General features: G+C 37.6%; 1 protein-coding gene across 2 annotated transcripts in view; it reads left to right on the forward strand.

Moving 5' to 3' along the window:
* amot (angiomotin) overlaps positions 1-20,074 on the forward strand; it is a 74,982-nt gene that overhangs the window by 13,982 nt on the left and 40,926 nt on the right. The window lies entirely within an intron of this gene.

The following is a 20,074-nucleotide window of genomic DNA, read 5'->3' on the forward strand; positions in this document are numbered from 1 at the left end:
TAAGGCACTTGTGACTTTATATCACATTGGCATATTTTTTTTTTTTACAAAATGTTTCCTTCCTATTAAAAACAAATACATTTCCAATCTGATATGTAATGGGGAAAGTATATAGCAGGAGTTCAGCAGATGGTTGATTCGAACCGGTTTGCTGATCAACTGCGTCAAAAGATGATGCAGTGCGCTTTACGAGGTACGCCACTCATGCTTTAATCTGCTTTGCTCTGTACTCATGTTGTCTCTGTCAATTAGGCATTGATGGGCGTACCCCGTGAATAGCTTAGTCCAACTAGGTGCGCTATTTGCAATTAGCCTAAAAAGACACTCCGAAATTGGCTTTTTTTTCCCTCGCAGGAGCCCCAAGTGCACACGGGCCCCTGGGCCTGTGGCTATAAGGCACATTTGGTTAATCTGGCCCTGGCTCCTTCTCATACTTTAGCTTCCGCATTAAAGTTCCTAAAAGCGAACAAGCTCAAGGTGCCCCAGGATTGGCCAGCCCAGTCACCAGGTATGAACATTATTGAGCATGTTTGGGGTAAGATGTAGAAGGCATTGAAGATGAATCCCGATAATCTTGATAAACTCTGGGAGTCCTGCATGAACACTTTTATTGCCATTCCAGATTACCTTATAAATAAGTTATTTGAGGTTTTTGCCCTTCATATAAGCTACTTCCGATACAAAATGATCAACTAGAAGGCAAGTTACCATTTGTTGTTACTAAAACTTGATTAGGTGACAAGAGTTTTGTCATGTAGTGTATATGACTCTTTTCAATTTTGTTATTTGAAACCAATATAATTGCATGTTATATATTTTATTTTTAGTATATGTTTTAGCCATAAATATAGTCAATGATACTGGTATGGTATCAAAACATAAATAAATAAATAAACAGTATGACATGATATTGCGTGCAATCAAAAATGTATAGCATTTTGGAAGCAATTTCTGTTCTAAAACCTCCTAAATATTGAATTGCCAGCGCACTGAAGTGTTGTGGCCTTGAGTGCCTTCCTCTGGTTTCTCTCAGTGCTGACTTCCCATCAGGCCCCTCACATGTTTAAAAGAGCGTAATCCCTTGAAATGAATCACGGCTGAATTCCAAGAAAGCAGCACAATCGAGGGAGGAGGTGAATTAATGCGGCGAAGACATATTGCGTCGAACATGGAAACAGAGGTAGAGAGATGGAGCAGATGTGTCAGAGTTTCTTAGCCTACTGCTTTTCCAGTGCTGCAGTGTGTGAATCTCTCCGAGCTGGGAGTAATGGACACAGGAGTAGGCTGAGCTTGACGCTTTCTCCACGGTCGAAGCGCCAGACCTTTCCAGAATGGAATGTTGCGTTTCCTGCTCGGTTCCTGCCATGTGTTTCTCAATTCCCCCTTCTGCCTTAATCTCCCTGTCTGCATGTGTCTTTGTTCTCAGGACGTTCCTTTTGTCGCTGTGTCTTATTCACCCATTGGATGCGTACTAGAAGACTAATTAAATGTTTGTGAGAATAAGTTTGTTGTGGTTAGAAGTGTAAATTATTTTTTAAATCCCCATGAGAGTTTTTAGTCCTTGTCTTTTCATTTTCATGGCATTTTGTTTGCTAGCAGTGTAGTTGTAAACATTTGAATGTACAGTTTTTCTTTTCCAGGAAACTGAAAGCAAAATAACTGATGACTCATTCTGCATTATCAGGCTTCCAATCATATGATCTCTAGAAAGAGGTCGCCCCTTCCTCTAAATATCACCTGCAACTAGGGCTGGGCGATTTGGTTTTTTATAAAGTTTGACCGATTCACGATTTCGATTTTTAAACATTTTTTTAATTGTGTTTCTAGTCTTCTCATAACATTACAACAACATGACTGAAGTAACATTCTCTTTATAAGTAATTTGAAAAACCATCTGGTTAAGGAACATTGTATTTTTAATGGCCATGTCATACAAAAATCGGTCAAGGTGTAAATAAATGTAAACAAATTCACGAGTTAAATAGCGTTGCTGAAGATTTGAATAAGAAATATTTGTGTAAATATTGCAGTTGCAGAAATACAGAGGTATTTTTTGCAAGTTTTGCTGAGCCAAGGAAAGATCGGCTGTCAGCTCGGCTCTGACTTTGTCTTCTGATTGAATGACAGGTTGTAATGCTGCTGCCTTTTTCTTAAAAAGATGCAGTGAAAGTAAAGGACTGAACATGGAAACTGTAAAGCCTAATTTAACCCAATGTGTGAAGTTGTGGACGTATAGCAGGAGCAAATACAAGTACCAGATGTGTGTCTAATATAAAGTAATATATTTAATCTATTTTTCTTTTTCCCCCTTTTAAATACCGATCACATAACAGAGCTATGAGGTTGGAGAATACGGGTGAAGTAGGGCTAGTTGCGGCAAATGATAATGACGAACAGAAAGGGTTCGAAGGGTTACAGAGTAATTCGAAAGATTGTAGATACTAATCAATTCTATTAAGATGTTGCTAACATTTAACACCAGGTGGAAAATAACTGTTATATAATCACTATTTAGATGCTGTTACACATATGAAAAGGCTAAACATTATTAAATAGCCTACCCATGAGGCACTTGTGACTTTATATCACATTGGCGTAATTTTTTTTTTTTTTTTACAAAATGTTTCCTTCCTATTAAAACAAATACATTTCCAATCTGATATGTAATGGTGAGAGAATATAGCAGGAGTTCAGCAGATGGTTGATTCAAACCGGTTTGCTGATCAACTGCGTCAAAAGATGATGCGCATTTGATGCGCTTTGCTTCTCTCTCTGTATAATCCTGCCGGATCTGTGTGGTTTTCAACTAGGTCCTCTAGATGATGTCATGGGGGCGGGTACTTTCATTTTCAGTGCTACAGGCCCTCACCTCTGCTCGTGTTCAAACCAAAAGATCGGCACGGGTTTTTCACATGGCAGGGTTTTAAGTCCTTACATATTGTGATCGAATTTGATGAGGGAATATGTCTTGACAATCCACACAGACGTGACTCAGACTAATGCAACAAGTAAAATCCTACATGACTTCACGCTTTAACAGGTAACCAGAAGCGGCGCGACACGGCGCGCACATGACAGTTTAAACTATCACACACCAAACGCTCACATTCGCATGATATTTAACATGTAACTAATCAGATGGCGCTCTGTGGCGCGGCTAAAATATAATCTGCGTCGTGAATCATGGCTGGGCGGCGCCGGTGTGTGTATAGAAACCTGTTTAGAATTCTGAAATGCATGGCGCAGCGTGGTGCTGTGCGTCGCCGTGCAGTGCTTCTGGTGTGCTTCCTGAGAGTGAACCAAAGCGCATTGGTGCCATTATAATGTAATAAATATATATTTTTTAAAAAATTGCAATTCTCGATTTAATATAAAATTAAATCGTCGTCAAAACATCGGAAAAATCGCCCAGCCCTACCTGCAACTGACAAAAAGGCTTGCAGTAAAATAGAAGTGTTTTTAAAGATGCAGATAAAAATGCAGCGCTTTTTTGGAAATTTGATATTTTTTAAGTTTATTTGACAAGTTATTCAGGCAGCCCTCAAAAAACAACAGTTTGTATAAATATATATTTACATTTCAGCATCATTAGGATAGTTTTACACTGAAAATGCATACTACATGTAGGGCTGGGACGATAAATGTATTTATTGTGAATAGTAAAATATTGATTCTGCTGCTTTAACTCAGAATTTGTGTGAATGCCTTACAATTCTCTCCGGAATCTATTCTGAGCTTTGTTTTTTATTTCACCAGATGGCGCTGTATGCTTTACAAATATCCACACTCTGTCAAACCTTACACAAAAAATGTAAAATCGCGTAAAATAATCATGAATAAAATACATGATTTAATGAAAGTGTTTAGACAAACAGCATAAGTGTTAAAGAGCCCATATTATGGGTTTTTGAAAATTCCCCTCCATGTAGTGTGTAACACAGCTCTAAGTGAAGTAAAGTATCCAGCTAAGGCTTAAATCTGTTAGTGTACAGTGTTTAAAACTGTTGATTCATCTATAAAAGAGTCGACTCATAGTGCTTCAAACGAGTCGCCTTGATACCGATTCATTAGGTGTTTCGCCATGACGTACGAACGAAACCAAGTTATTCACGTGCACGCGCAAACCCGGGAGATTTCAAACCTGAGGCCCCGCCCTCTGACGCAGAAACCCAGACACACACACACAAACATGCCGGTCGATTGAAGTCACACTGCAGATGGATATATTGAGTCTCTACCCAAAGATGAAACCTCAGCATTATAGCCAAGCAGTTGGAAACTACTGGAAACTTCTGGAAACTACATGCTACAAAGAATACTTCATCAGCGTTTGTTAAAGGAAGGATCAGTAAAGAGTAACTTACTGCTGGACATCAGGATGGATTTTTCTTCCTCCATTTCTCAAGTGTAAATACGTGCGATTTAAAGTTGCCTCGTTGACTCCAGCTTGCAAATGTATTTAGTTGTGATTTGTTACTTGTAACCGCGTGTTCTGTATCAGGTTAACTGGCTATATTCTCTTATCGCGTGCAAAGTCACGTTAAAAACGCGACGCGTGCTGCTTTGTTAACGGAGCTCCGTGGACAAAGAGTAGTGTGTGTGTCTGTGTGTGCGTGTGCGCGCGCTGTCGTCCGGATGTGTGTGTGTGTGTGTGTGTGCGCACGCGCGCATGCGCGCGCGTTGTCGTCCGGAGCAGGGTTAAGTGCGCGCGCACGTGTGTGTGTGTGCAATATGTGTGTGTGTCTGTGAAAAGAGCAGAGTGAGAAGCTAGGAGATCTCCTCAACTGTTATTGGAGTTTTTGCTCAATAAAATAGTTAGTAGTCTGAATTTTCAAGTCCATAGTCTGTATTTACATTGACCCACTGGCAGCTAAAATCCACGCCTACACTATTGAGCGTGTATGAACTGTGATTACTTTTATATTGCTGATTAGCTGTTTGGCTTTTCACTCTCTGACTGAAGGCAGTCGACCAATCGCAACAGACTGTCATCAGTCCAATCAGCGCAGATTAGCTTCGCGCTAAGGAGGGGTTTGGGAACCAATTAATCAATGGACGATTCATACAGGAGTCGCTGGGATAATTAGGTAAAAATAAATGCAGATTATAAGACCACGAAAGTGTTTTTTGACCTTGCATGCATATTAAACTGTTGTTGGAGACCCTTACAACCAAGATATGACCCTATTTCATGTATAATATGGGCTCTTTAATAATATGTGCTGTGTTTACTTAATCCTGTGGAATAAAAGCCTTATAGAAGTGGGCCCCAACATTTTTATCACCGCAGACTGATCAACGCATGACAATTATTCCAGGGAGTGGGGTTGTGTACTTGGATTGCTTGGTGACCATCATTTTCTCAGAGGATGACAAGCTGACAAAACATTGCTGCAACTCTAATACAAGTTTACGAAGAAAATGAAAAAGTGTTGCAGTGTTTGGGTGTTCTTTGCTTGACTGAGATAATTAGGCCCTATCCCAATTCTATTTTTGTACCCCTACCCATTCAAAAATTTACCCCTGAGAAATGGGATAGTACTACAGCACCTGCACACGTTATCATATGTCATCGGGATCTCTTGCTTCATATGAGATCAGACGACCGCGACTGCTGTGATGATTACAGTTGTTACTTTTTGGTATTTATCTTGAGGAAATCACTGAAGGCATATATTATCTTAACAATCTAATGTGGCAATAAGATCTTACTATACTGCGCATATACATTGTGGCCATATTCATTTATTTATGTAAACACACTCGTTTCAGCAGGGTGTTTTCACACCTCTACTTTGCAAAAAGTCAGAAAAGTGGGCGTGTCCAGCTCTGTTTAGGGGGGAGTGTCTGAGGACCTAAAGTGGGATGGTGTGGGAGTGTCTATTTGGGCACACGCGAGTTTCAGACTCAAAACACACACACACACACACAAACACACGGGAGAAAGTGACTGTGTTTACATGGACATCTGTAGTCGAATTATTTGCCAAATTATTAAATGGTGGACTTTAACTGCAGTTTGGCTCTTTCATTCAGGGAATTCGTTCATGGCCCTCGCGACAAACGAGATATTTGATTCGAGGAACTGCTCTAAGCGTGTATTTTTCATGCAATGTTTGATACCGCACGGCGAATGAGAGAAAAAAACCCTCAGCATTTCCCGGAAACTTAGATGCACTCGGCAGGTAGCGTCAGAAAGCCGCGTGAGTTATTCCGGTCACAAAATGCGGTGAAAATCCTACACGAGGTTAAAGTTTGGTTGTGGTGCTAACATGTTTACACTTGGTGCAATAGTTTGTTGGATACGAACAAACTGAATACACAAAGAGCACTGGTCGCTCACTTACCAAATCTGTAGAGACAGGACAATCACCAGCAACTAGAGCCGCGTCTTTATTAAGAGGAGGCTACAAGCGAATCCGGATCTCAGCGTTTGCAGATGAGAACAGCTCTCAGGTAAACAATAATCCTCCTTAGACACGTAAGTTAAGTTATTGTTGTCGAGCGTCGCGTACACTGTTAATCCACACGTGACTCCAGCTGCGCTCTCACAGAGAGAAAATGAAAACAAAACTTAACTGCTGCAAACTATAAAAGCAACACTTCACGCTTGTTTTGCCAACACAACGTGGCTTCTCTGTCGTCTAAACACTATGACAGTAATGAATATTAATGAAGTTGCACAATAGAGCGCGCTGATTGGTTTGAACCAAGCTTTACTCATGTATTAATGCAGCACACTGTAAGACGTAATAAGACTCACTCTGGCACAGACGCCCAGTCTGCACGCTGGAATACACGCTATTATGTCATGACCGTGACGCAGCTTCAAAAATTAGTTTCAAACCGGAAGTACAAATTTGCTTGAAATAACGCAAAAACAACCAATTTACACTTTTTAGTGAAATATAGGTGTCCTAATAGTGTTTTTAGCAGTGTGGGACACATATACGACTGTCAACAGCTCAAAAAATGTGTTTTGGTGTTTCGTGACCCTTATAGCAGACGCTGTAAAAAGCTCATTCCTAGCCACTAGACTTTACCGACAGGGTATTCCAGTGTCATCGAGTGTCATAATGTTTAGGGACTGCTTTACAGGAGTTATTATTAGGGATAATATATACAGCGAAATTTAGTTTTTTTTTTTTTGCGTTTTTTTTTTTTTTTTATAAAAGCATAACGGTAAAACATGAACGCGGTTATGAATATATTAAAACGTGTTTGTTGTTAAAATTTATAATAATGGCAAAAAAATACTAATTTGTGGCTCTCCTTCCGCGTGCAGCAATCCTGCCGTTGTAGCTGGTTCATTCTGGGAAATTTTCTTACCCCTTGGTTTTGAGTGTGGTCCTGAAAAATCTTCATTTGAAGGGGTATTTTCCCCTTAGCCCTACGCCTTCAAGCTAAAGCGAATTGAGACACCCCTACCCCTTCGCGGGAATGCGCAAAATGAGAGTTAAGGGTAAGGACTAAGGGGTGGAATTGGGATTGAGCCTTGGTCTACCAAAATGTGTATATTCCATACAAAGCTGGAAATGAAGTTGATCGGTCAGTTTTTATCACGTGACTCACTGTGCTCTTGCGGCATGTTTTCAAATGGGTGTGCCTGGAAGGCGCAAGCCCCTCACTCCTAATATGCTTGTTCAAGTTGCGCGCCTACATTAGAAATAACAAACTTAATGCGGAAAACACGCGATATGTGAAGGGCCGCTGTCATTTGCGATCTCTAGCTGTTGACCTTCTTGCACAGACATGCTGGATTCAACTGATTTGTTGACAAATGGGTTGCAGATCCATTACTTGGTAGTTTGTGGGTCCTTCACTGGGCCTTTTTCCCTTCGCAAAGAAACTTTGTAAAGATGCTAGCCTGAGGGTTACATTTTGGCATTCAAGTGACTTAGGTGTAACTGAGAGAATATGGTAATTTTTTTAAATGAATAGATTTTTTTAAATAAAAGATGGAAAACGATTATTAAAATGGAAATAATTAATCATTTCTTTTGCGGCCCGGTACCAATTGATCCACGGACTGGTACTGGTCCACAGCCCAGGGGTTGGGGACCACTGACTTGCATTACATGAGGAAAGCACAAGAACTCTTCTACATGCTTACTAACATAAAATGTACGATTTTAAATGAATGATATCACTGTTTGTACAAAACCAAGAGAACAATAGATACAACAACGGGTTTCAATGATTTTAAAAATGAAACTTAATAAAACAATATATACAACAAAATAAAACATCAAATCGTTGTGCAGTGTATGTTGGCCATTATGGCCAGTCCAGTGGTTGGTGATGTCACTTTGTAAAGAAACGTTTCACCATTCAAACAAATTCACATTTACACAGAGACGATAGTGGTTTCATTTTCAAAGCACTTTCAAAATGACACATTTTTAGGCACTCAATTCTGTTATCACGTGAATTAATGACCAGAACATAATGTATTTTATTTATTTATTTATTTATTTATTTATTTTCCTGTAGACTATAATGTAGATTGTCTTTTTATTCCTCCCATAAACTTTTGGTCCTCTTTATTGCATTTTTGTGGTCGCGTCTTCATCAACATCTGTTTCTCTATCTCTTCTACCACACAGAAACTTTCTTCTGTGCTAGCTCCTCCTTCTCGCATAACAATATTGTCAGTGTTATCATGTCCTACATAAAGCATAAAAGGACTTTTTGACATGCACAGACTCTCTGGAGTTCGTTAAACCTCTGGAAACCTTCCCCTAATGCTCCCCTGTTATGTAAACAGTGATTGCGAAAGTTTTTTGGTCTTTCAGCCTTAACTGACGTCTTCTAAGGTCATCCCGCGGATCTTTCCCGCTTTTACATTTTTATGTCAGGAAGCTGTTGTGGTGAAACTTTAGCCTTTGCGGAATGCTGTTCTGCCACTTGTCAGCATTAGACGGTTTACCGTTGTAGCCTGCGGCAATATTCATCAGCTTGGGAAGTAAGACAAGAAAATGCAATGGAAAATCCTGCTTGCTTCTGCCACAGCTCTACCAAAAGGTAAAGTCTGTGGAAACATGCAAATGGACCAATGACTTAACACCCCTTTTTAGGTCAAAATCTGTTTATTTCATTGATGTCATTGATTGAGCTTCTGCATTTTTTTCTGCTCTGTAGTCTGCATAAGTAAAAAAATGCCAGGGTGATACATGTTTCCAGTGATGTTACATGTAGATAATTAATATTCTTTTAACATTTATTTAAGGTTTACAGTGCAAATCCAATTGGATCCACTTGTTTGATAAAGAAAGCAAGTCTCTCATATAATCTATCTACAAAAAAACTGAAAATATTACTTTACAAACTGTTGTAAATTAATAATTTGCGCATAATTTAGACTCAATTATGGGCCAAAATATTCTGGAAATTTGCAGCCTACTCATGATGAGTGGTGGTTTCTTTGGGATGCCATATGTGAGCTGTCAATCCAAACTGGTTCATAAGCCTTCGAAAGTTGTGTATGCAGCTGTACACTACCTGACAAAAGTCTTGTCGCCTATCTAAGTTTTAGCAACAACAAATAAAAACTTGACTTTTAGTTGATCATTTGGTATCAGAAGTTGCTTGTATGAAAGGCATAGCCCTCAGGATTATGCTTTTTTACCTAAATAAAATATGATCATGCCTTAATTTTTAATTATTTGATTAGGACAGTAAGGTCTGATTTTGCTTAGACAAAAGTTTTGCCATTTTTTCTTTTTATACCTAATCGCCACTTTATTAGGTACACTTGTCCAATTGCTTGTTAACGCAAACTTCTAATCTGCCAGTCACATAGCAGCAACTCAGTTCATTTAGGCATGTAGACATGGTCAAGGCGATCTGCTGAAGTTCAAACCGAGCATCAGAATTAGGAAGGAAAAGTGATTTAAGTTACTTTAAATGTGACATGGTTGTTGGTGCCAGACGGGCTGGTCTGAGTATTTCAGAAACTGCTGATCTACTGGGATTTTCACACACGACCATCTCTAGGATTAACAGAGGATGGGCTGAAAAAGAGAAAATATCTAGTGAGTGGCAGTTCTGTGGGCGCAAATGTTTTGTTGATGCAAGAGTTCAGAGGAGAATGGTCAGACTGGATCGAGCTGATAGAAAGGCAACAGCAGCTCGAATAACCACTTGTTACAACAGAGATATGCAGAAGAGCATCTCTGAACACACAACACGTCCAACCTTGAGATGAATGGGCTACAGCAGCAGAAGTACACACGGAGTGCCACTCCTGTCAGCTAAGAACAGGAATCTGAGGGTGCTTTCACACCTACACTTTTGTTTCGGAACGTATCTCGTTTGCCCAGTTAGCGCGGTTCGTTTGGCATATGTGAACAGGGCAATCGCGCTCTGTTCCGCGCCAACGTAATCGCTCCGAGATCGCTTGAATGAGGTGGTCTCGGCTCGATTAAAACGAACCCTGGAGCAGATCGATTGCAGTGAGAAAGTGATCTGATCCGAGCGCGGTTATATCACAGTGTTTCATGGATATGTAATAGGCTTACGGCTATATGAATAGAGAATTATGAGTATGGCGGGAAGTTTCGCGAGTCTCCAGATGCCTGCAAACGAGTGATGATCTCCCGCTAATCTCGCGTCTCCCTCCCGGTCCTCAAATAGGCATCGTCGCGCACCCTTCTCACCCCTCCCCACTGCATCTCTCCTCAGACACGTCGCGCGCGCACCCTGTCAATCACCACCAAACCACCACCTCTCCTGACAGCTTAGCGGGACGCTGCAAAATAAACCCTGACACTCTGACCAATGTAAGGAGAGTTTACTCGCACGTGACTTGTTTTAGCTCTTTTGGTCCGATTAGAAACTTTGCAATGTGAAAGCGAACCGCTCCAAGAGCAAAGAGCAACAATGTAACATTTGTAATCTCTGTTTCGGAACAACTGAATCGATTCACAGGTGTGAAAGCACCCTTAGACTACAATTCGTTTAGGCTCACCAAAGTTAGACAATAAAAGATTGGAAAAAACGTTGCCTGGTCTGATGAGTCTCAGTTTCTGCTGCAATGTTCGGATGGTCGGGTCAGAATTTGGCATCAACACCATTAAAGCATGAATCCATCCTGCCTTGTATCAGTGATTCAGACTGGTGGTGGTGGTGTAATAATGTAGGGGATATTTTCTTGGCACACTTCGAGCACATTAGTACCAATTGAGCATTGTGTCAATGCCACAGCCATTATTATTGCTGATCATGTCCATCCCTTTATGACCACAGTGTACCCAGCATCTGTTGGCTACTTCCAGCAGGATAACGGACAATGTCATAAAGCATAAATCGTCTCAGATTGGCTTCTTAAACATGAAAATGAGGTACTGTACTCAAATGGCCACCACAGTCACCAGAACTCAATCCAATAGAGCACTTTTGGGTTGTGGTGGAACAGGAGATTCACCTAATGGATGTGCAGCCGACAAATCTGCAGCAACTGCATGATGCTAACATGACAATATGGACCAAAATCTCTGAGGAATATTTCCAGTACATTGTTGAATCTATACCACGATGGATTAAAGCCGTTCTGAAGGCAAATGGGGGTCCAACCTGGTACTAGTAATAGTTACATGTTGTTACCAATAGGCAAAGAAAAAAAGTAAAACAGGAAATTAAATCATAAAGACATAGACCCTGAATAAGAATCCTAAGAAATCTAAGATAATTTGACACTTTTAAGACAAGAAAAAGTTAATAGTATGACAATACTGTATTATCATACAAAAAAAAAAAGGAAAGAACAAAAACACTTGTTGGACAAGCACTTGATTGTTGCGTTGGGTCAAATTACCCAACATCGGTACTTATTGTTTATTTTTCAGACGTCTATATGCCTATATCTGATCTATTTGCTGATTGCTTCTATTGTGTCAGCTTCTAGTCTTATGACTAAAAAAGAATAGAAGTGTAAAAGGAGAAGTGTTTTGAAAGATTAGATGTGAGGGAATTAGTCACTCTGTACACGAAACTACTGGGTAATTTTGGAAACCGTTTTGAAGAACAGCAAGCGTGTCCTAATGTAATGTAAAATTAATCGTTTCTTTTTTTGGTATGGTGGAAAAAAACAATTTAACGTCAGTCCTCGATCAGATTTTAACCTATCACCATACCGAGAATCTGGAGTGTCTCAGCATAATGAGGGCAGGAATGGACTGTTCTGTCTGTCAGTGGCTGTTTGACCGAGTGCCAGTGTGACCCCATACTCCAATCTTCTCTGGGCCACATTCCTTATGTATTACCCGAGTAAACAGTGTCTGCGTGGGGGCCCTGGGAAGCTTGTGCATGAAACGTAAATATTTAGACAATGTCAGCGTCCATTCAGAATGTTCTGGACCCTCAGAAACCCCAGCATACAGTTAGTAAAAATGCGTCGTAAATTTTTGTTTGATTTTAAATTTGACATACTGGGATTATAAATATTGCTTTACTTATTAATGTATAACTTGAGGATTTTCCCAGTTATATAAGCACAACATTTATTTTCAAGGAAGTCAGGTTGTATTAAATGAAAATATTTGCTTGACTTTATCGCCCCATTATTGCACACCAGAGGGGATATTTTTATATGGCTGACATGTTTATTGAAGCCTGCCATATAGCATTGCTAGTGGATAAAGCTGCAATTTTATTAATATTATTAATTGGTTGCACTTTTTTTGGCTTTACACTAAGCTGTTGCCCAGTACCCAATGTTGCTCTTGGCTCTGTTCAGTTGTTCTTGAGCAGTCACGGCGGCAGCAGTTAGGATTATGAGGAAGGAATAATAACTGCTGGCTGTGTTACGGCAAGCCAGGTGTTTTAGTTTCTTATCTGAGGACTTGCGGTTTGCCACCTGTTTATACATTACTCAACTCTTTCTCAGCAGGTGGATCCTTTGCTCTTGTTGGCTTGACATTTTTTAGGGATTTGTCTGTTGACAAAATGTTTGGGTTATTGATGGGTCATGAACTGATACAGTACAAACCTTTTTAATGCATTTAAGGCATGCTTAGTGGCCACTTTATTTTACACCTGGCTGCAATGTAAAAAATATCCATAATTAAATTTATACAAAGTTTTACTTATTTTGTGATTCATGTATTTTTTTTTGCTTTGTTTTGTTTATTTATGCTTCTGAATTGCATTATGGGACTTTTATCTTGCTTCCTTGCTTATTTTAATCTTGAAAAAGTGATTTTTTAAACATTTTCAATGGTTTAAAGTGATATAATGTCTGGGTTGGTGTTGTATATTATGCTAAAAAAACTTGTACTAAACTAACATTATATTTTCTGGTATTTCATAGACCTAGTTCTCTCTATATTATTTCAAACCTTTAAAAATGTCAATAAAAGTCTGGTAACCGTAGAGTTAAATTTTCAACATCAAAAGTCAACAGATCACAGATACAGTGCTCAGCATAATTTACACCCCATTTTAAAATTGAATATTTTTATCTGTTTCTCAGTGAATATTGGCAATGTATTTAGGTGCATTTAAACAAAACAGATTTATTAAACCGGTTAAAATAGTATTTTAGTCACTAAACATATTTAGAAATTGGAAGATAATACAATTAAGCAAAATATTGCAAAAAAATGGCATAACTTAACTTTTCAAAAATGTTTTGCTTCTTGATTTTTCCTGTTTTTTAAATTAGTATTTAACAGTTTTCTATAACAAATAAATTTGGGTGTACTAGTTTTTAGACTGTTATCTTAAGTTATTTTGTTAGATAAGCTCCAGATTTGGCTTCAGTACTGACTAATCTTATGTATATGCACCAGTATAATGTTGTATAGCTTCCTATTAAAAATATGAATTTAAAAGATAGATTTGTGAGGGGTTTACTTATGTATGCTGAGCACTGTATTTATTCCAGTTTAGTAGTACTAGCGAAGGATATCCTATTGCTTTAAGAACTGCATTAATTTTATTAAAAGAAATTCAATGATAAGCTTGAAACATTCCTCAGAGATTTTTGTATGTTGACTTAAGACCATCACACAGTTTTTGCAGATTAGTTTGCAAATGTCAGGTTATACTGCTTCTCATGGGCGTTCTGTTGGATTGTGATTTGGTGACTGTGTAAAAATTTGAATATAGTAAACCATATAACGACTATTCTTTGCATTTTTTTTATTCACCATCGATATCGTAATATGCCCATCTGCAATAGTTTCATGCATGTGCAATGTCTTGCTGAGATTATAGTTGATCAGCTACTGTAGATCAGAACACATAAGATTTGTGGAGTCATTGCAAACTAACTATAACAAAGTGAAAGTTTATTATTTGCGTGTGTTTTTAAGACTTAAGCATGTCAAGTAGGGCTGGGCGATATGGCAAAAATGCAATCTTGATAATTATTTTCCATATTGGACTATATTGATATTGTTAAGACTTCCAGATTTAAAACAGTACCCAACAATTACTGAAGCCACAAAAATTAGAGGGTCCATTAAATGGAATAACATATTTTCAGAGAATAAATTACATGATTTTTTTTTTTTTTTTGTGCTAATACATCTCTAATGTCTCTAAGCACACTTTTAGATTCCCATTGTTGCACATTTCTGCTGTGTGATTGGCTCTTAGATCAATATAGAGTAAGAAAGTCCAGAGCTTTGCTATTGACATAAATTTTATCGCGATTCGTAAAACATCAATTATTGGCCCAGCCCTAATTTCAAGTGATTTTGAAACATTTAGGCACAAGTAATTACATGTTTTTGGGGTTTAGGGTCAACGATTATTTGCATTTATTGAAGACTATACAGTAGGGATGTAACGGTATCAGAATTTCACTGTACGATAATACCTCGGTATGAATGGCACGGTACGGTATTTATTGAATAATTTACAGAAAAAAACAAAACTAATGAAAAGACTCGAAAAAGTGCCAAAAGTGTTTATTTACCTTAGCACTGAACATATCAATGACATACAAATTAGCCATCTATCTGTAAGTTTCGAAACAGGAACTTCAATTTTTCAATTTTAATAACAAAAAACTATTAAACCATATAAAACAAATAAAGTTTCAATTTAGTGTTGTTGAAAACTCATTACATTCAACATTTAATCACTCACTCACTTAGATAGAGATGGGTTTTTAGAGATGGGAGGAAAATTATCATATAACTATAATCTGGTAAAAGCTGGGATCTCTGGGCATGTCCCCTGCAACAGACAAAACCCCCTCTCATTTGGGACTGAGGTTTCTGGGACAGAGAGATATGATTTAGCCAAGGTTGACCGCAGTGGGTAACGTTGTGCATTGTCTTTCCACCACTTGAGAGGGCAAGCCATGAGTGAGATAGAGGACTCTTTGCGGTACAAGTCAATGTCTGCATCAATCCAACAAGTGTGCTGTGTTCTGCAGTCCCCATGACTGTTTTTAGTCATATTCCCCGACTTATATTTCACCACAGTCTGGCAGTGCCTGCATACTGTTTTTTTCTTTGTCTGTCACCTTGTCTCTTTTTTCGTATCTTTTTAGAAAGAAACCGAATTGCTTCCACACATCCGATTTAAAACCCGCTTTAGGTTCGATCATTTCCAGCTCTTTTTCTTCCCTGCTACTAACAACACACTCCATTTCCGAATTACTGGATCTGTAGTGACAACAGACTGCAAAGGATGATGGCCACACCTAGGCTGATGGGAATTGTAGTTCCCGTTACCTCCCGTTCGCTTTATTCGCCTAAGCAAACTTTTCTCACAAATATATTTTTATTGAGTCATGCGCCTACGGTAATATTGAACAAAAATTACTATTGCGGTATGACGGTATTTACAATATTGTTACATCCCTACTATACAGTGTTATTTAGCATATGACCATCCAAGTTTTGTCTTAACTACTGTACGACTACTCATTTCATCTTTGCTCTTTTGAAATTATCTATGCTTTCTATTTGTTCATGATTATTAACGCAGATGTACTTTCCAACAATATCATCGCAATCTAAAATGATCAATTCTTTCCTAATATACTAGCTATTTAGTTCATCTCATAAAATTGAATGTACATTGCAGAAGAACAAAATATTCCAATATAATTTGTTTTCCAAATATAATGGCGATTAAATTCTAGCCATAGAGTTTTTGTGTCAAAATCCTATTAATGTAAATATTTGCATGTCGCACGATTTGTACATTTCCCACATCTCAATTTAATTTGTGTAGATTGTATCTAGTATCATGTAAAGATCGCCGCAAAGACGACATAATTTGACTGTTGTAGAAATGTACAGAAAAGTGCTGTCAGGAACTCCTTGTGAAAATTGAATTTGAAATTGTGCAACAACATTCAACAAATATTCTGACAAACTCCCCACCAAAAGCACTAAAGAACCACTAAACCAAAGTTCAATTGATCCCCTTTCCTTCATGGAATGTGTTCACAAACGGACCATCAAAATGAAGTGTGACTGAAGCTAAATATAAATCTCAGTCACATATGTTAAGACTTCTATTAAATTCACTCACTTTTGTGATTAAGTACAGCTGCATTTACATCAGAACCAAATTCAGAAGTGAATGTGAAACTCAAAAGTGAATGTGAATCAGAGTTCACATATACTCTGTCCCACACTATTCTTTTTAGGCAGACTCCACAGTTCATCAAATAAAACAATATATAAATCACAAATTACTTTTCCAACTGTGAAATTAGTCAGAATTCAGATATGCACCGCACACCCAGTCTCGGATAATTATCACTACTCATTTTGATGCTGAAGTTTGGAGTATTAAGAGCAACAGGCAGGTTTGAAGGTGTGTAGATGACTGGCGTTGGTCCAGCGCACCTCTCCTTACAGCCACACCTGATGGAATGCATTAGCTAGTTCAGTGCTCGAGTGTGTGTATGGCTGCAGTATTGTTGAGCGTGTGAACGGAGGAGTACGACTCAAGACAAGTGCTCAAGAGTTTTCTCACCCAAGACGTCTTTGGTGGAAAGAAGTATCTGTGAGTTATGTTTATGTTGGCTGTATTTTTCATAGCTTTCAGTTCAGTTTCTTGTTGTAGTTGCGGTATGAGTGGGATGCCAAGTTAAATTTTACTCAATGTTTGAACTTTATTGAAGGTTACGTTCAGTCAAGACAAAGCATTTGGTGTATGCACTGTGTTTATAGTAAATGTGTACTCATGAAGTTAAGAGGATAGAAAAGCAGATTTTTGTAGTTCCTGGAATTGCACTGAGAAAAAAATGCTTTTCATACTTAGTTGTTGTCTTGTTGTAATCTAATATCTACAAATTCTTAAATCTAAAAGCATTTTTAAGCAAGCAAGAAATACAGTCTTGATTTCAGAAATAATATGTCAAAATAAAGTAATTTTTGCTTTAAACAAGCAAAAAAACGGTCAATAGGTTAAGTAAATAGTCTTGTTTTCACTTTTATTTAACCACTTAAACTCTGCTGCTATTTGGGGATTTCCGCCTGGATTTTGCCTTCCCAAATCCACATAAAGAGGTGTAAATGCAAAGAATTTGTATAATTTTAAAGAAAACCCTTTGAGTTTTCATAAAACACTATTGAAAGTGTTTAAAATAACTGTATATGTCATCTGTGTTATAATAACTACCTAAAAAAAGAGGCGATTTTTGTATTTTTTTTTTATAAACTCAGATTTGAAAGTGTACCTTTTAGGGTCTGTGTGGTCTAGCGTGCTGTAATTAATTTAGGTGGTTCCTGCACATGTCTGTAATCATAGGAAAAAAGAAAAATGTCTCTACCATAATCTATGCAAAAGTTATTGTATTCCAACTGATGAGAGTTGCTGTACAAGCCACAGGGAGCGATCATTGTTTACATATTTCACTATTCTTTTGTTTGATCAAACATAATTCACTGTGTTTGGAGCACATCAGACATATAAAAGGTTTACTTATGCACATCACCTCAAAAACAGAGGAGAATAACCCTGAAGGGCACAGCATAAGGTAAGAGATGACAGCTGTCTGTGCTATCTGGGGCTGCTTATTGATCATGAATGTATTGTTTACATTTCTGCTCCATGGAAACACCACAATTCATTCAACAACTGTTTGGCATATGAATATAATTCAGTAAAAAGAATGCTAGAACTGTATGAGCACCGGAAAGAGCTTTCATTTGAGCTACAACTTGTACATGTGTCATATAAAAAAATAGGAAAATGAACCAATGTAAAATACCTAGCTCGGGTATCCAAAATACTGTATATTTCAGTGTAAATAACTTTTATACAGTAGAATAAAAACCAAAGTGATGCATATGTGCATAAAATATAGATTCTACACCTTAAAACGACACCACTTACGGGGGTCTGGTGCAATGCTAGCCCTTTAAATCTGAAAGCGAAAGTAGATGACGTCACGGACCCGGTACTGGGTCCGCATTGGCGGATTATTTAGCAAGTCTGAAGGAAATGTAAATGTTTACGTTATTTCTGAAAGCAAGACAATATGTTTTACTTCAATTTTAAATATTGGGCTAGAAACAAGACAAAAAAACATGTTTTTTTTTTTCAGCATGTACTTTGAGATACAGCACTCCATACAGTACCTTTGTCAGCACTCAGATTGTAAGCACATAATGTCACTGATACAGCCATGGCAGGACTGTGAGGTCAGAATCTTTGGAAACTTTCAATGGGGGTCCTATCTGTGGACTTTTAGCCATGTCAGATTCCACAAATACACTTCTGGCCACTCCACTCGTGGAATAAACTGTTTATCTGAAACAGTCAAGGAACTTGAAGTTGAAGCGTCAGCTTGAGTGTGAGGCATCTGTAGCCTATTTCTGTTTTTGTCGAGGCCGGGGGTCTATCAGAGAAGCCTCTAGTTCAGTGTATGATTCAGACTTATTCATAGCAACTTGATGCTTTGTGTTTGCGTGATTCAGGAGTTGTTGGTAGTGAGTACTCTTTTAATAATGTGTTGTCTTTAATCAGGTGTCTAGTTTTTTTTGTCTAAATTCTGTTTACGAATAGTATTTAATAACAATATTTTCATCCACACAATTCTCAGCATTATGCAAAATACAAATCAGTACAACTTGACGTGAGATGTTGCTTAGATTTGTGCATACACATCTCTGTAAACACTTTTGGGACTGCTTGAAACTAACTTTGTTCCCCTTGTTTACCTTTAATGGGCACGTGTTTTAAGTAAAATGTCTACTGTAAACTTCTGATGACATAAAAAAAGCAGAATAAAAAACAAAGACGACAAAAAACAACTAATAGGACAAATACCCTATATGAAAGTTTTTAACTTAAGAAGGGTTGAAAAATCAATATTTGGTGGAAAAAAACAAACAGATTTTTCAGTCATAACAAATAGGGGAAAATGTTTATTCTCACCAATTGTAATTTTCTATGGAAAAAGATAAAACTTTTTAAAATATAAATCCTTTATTGAATAATACAATTATTAACATTTTGCTCAAACACATTTCTAGAGAAATTGAGAAATTGCTGTATATGCGTGTATTTATAAATGTTGTCATTTAGAAAAAATGAAAAAAAAATTGTAATTACACTTTTGAAGACTAGTTAATCCCTTTCATTTCTTAAATAAAACACAAATGCACATAATACTCAAAACACGATAGACTCTTAGAGCTATATACAAATATATATGAGCAATTCCAGCGTTTATATGTGACTTTTGCAGTAAAACTCAAACTTAAATTCATAGAGAAAGTCTATGTTAACATTATATTGAAACATTTTTTTATATCTTCCATATCAACTAACCACAGAGGTATGAGAGCAGAAAAATATCAATCTGTAAACATTTTTAAAAATGTTTTAAATGAGGAAAGTAAACATGCATTGTAGATGTTATGAAAAGAATTTGCTGGTTTGCAGTATACAAAGTAATTTTGTCAAAATTCTGTGAATTAAACTGCACAACCCAAAAGAAATAATGCTAATTTTTTTCCATAACTGTATGTTGTCATTTTCCGCAAAATGGAAATATTTGTAGAAAATTTTGAAGACTAGTTAATATCTTTTATTTCTTAAATAAAACACAAATGCACATCATACTCAAAACACTTACGTTAAACACTTAAAG

The sequence above is a fragment of the Danio rerio genome, chromosome 21 (assembly GCF_049306965.1).
Source record: "Danio rerio strain Tuebingen ecotype United States chromosome 21, GRCz12tu, whole genome shotgun sequence".
Classification (NCBI taxonomy): domain Eukaryota; kingdom Metazoa; phylum Chordata; class Actinopteri; order Cypriniformes; family Danionidae; genus Danio; species Danio rerio.